Below are 1,444 nucleotides of genomic sequence, written 5' to 3' on the forward strand. Positions count from 1 at the left end.
GGAAATGTTTAATTCTGTTGAGCTGATAAAATTTTTTCGATAGCTTTTTACATAAAGCAAAAACATGATCAGACCATGACAGGTTATTATCAATAGAATTAACTACCCCCAACTCACTGTCAAGTACCTTTGGTCCGAGTACTCTAGATTTGATGTTTTGGCGTTTCTGTCTGGTTGTCACTAGCATAAATTTTGATTTGTGTGGGTGAATTGCCATGTGATTAATTTCGGTCCATTTTACGAGTTTATCAATATCACTCTGCAACTGAGTACATACGGCATCGACATTTGTGTCTTTTTTTTATGGAGGGTTGTGTCATCAGCGAAAAGTTCACAAGAAGATGAAACGAAAAGTGGAAGGTCATTTATAGATATTGAAAATAAAACAGGCCCCCCGACACTGATCCCTGAGGAATTCCATAATTGATTGGCATAAGAGGGGATACCTTAGAATCTTGGAAGACAATTTGTTTCCTACTATTAAGAAAGGAAGATACAAGTTCGACAGATTCAGGGGATAATCCATACATGAGTAATTTTTTTTTTTTAGAGAAGATTGTGATCAATAGTATCAATAGCTTTAGCAAAATCAATAAAAACAGAACCAGTAAATAAGTCGTTGTTTATGTTTAAATGCCATTCTTCTATGAGATTTGTTAGTGCGGTGTGAAAGGAATGATTTTTTCTATAGCCACTTTGGTTGGGATGAAATAAATCACATTTGCTGAAATGTGCTTGAAGATTAAGTTTCACGTTTTTCGAGAGAGAGAGAGAGAGAGAGAGAGAGCGTTTCCCACCAGATACACTGAGTCGTGATGAAAAAGTCTAAGTCCGTATAACACGGCCCGGACTACAAAGCAGCGAGCCCACACAACAGCGGGCCCAACACACAAGTCGCTCCTCAACTCTGAACGCGGACGGCTGTTATGAAGAGAACACATAACACATTCATCATTCCACAACACAACTTTGATCAAGCAGAAAGCATTATCAATCACGAATATATACATACATCTGTATTTGACTGTTTTTGGATCTTTGTGAGAGGGACTATCGACACGGGGGAGTATCGACACGGGGGAGTATTGACGCGGGGGAATATCGACACGGGGGGAGTAGGAGTATTGATGCGGGGGAGTATTGACACGGGGGAGTATTGACGCGGGGGAGTATCGACACGGGGGAGTATTGACGCGGGGGAGTATCGACACGGGGGAGGGGAGTATCGGGCTGACCCCCTCAGGCACATGCAGGACCGATCGACCAATGTGCAGACCCACGGACTTCATAAAATCATATTTCTTTTATATTCGTGGTGCAGACCACTGAGCTACACATTTTTTTTATTTTGCGGAACAGATCGGCATAGCTGATTCTGGCTGTGTGACAGAATCAAAATTGAGTTGTCTTCTCTTACCGAAACTGTGCACTGAAACAGCAGTAC

Source organism: Babylonia areolata, chromosome 8 (genome assembly GCF_041734735.1).
Source record: "Babylonia areolata isolate BAREFJ2019XMU chromosome 8, ASM4173473v1, whole genome shotgun sequence".
Taxonomy (NCBI): domain Eukaryota; kingdom Metazoa; phylum Mollusca; class Gastropoda; order Neogastropoda; family Buccinidae; genus Babylonia; species Babylonia areolata.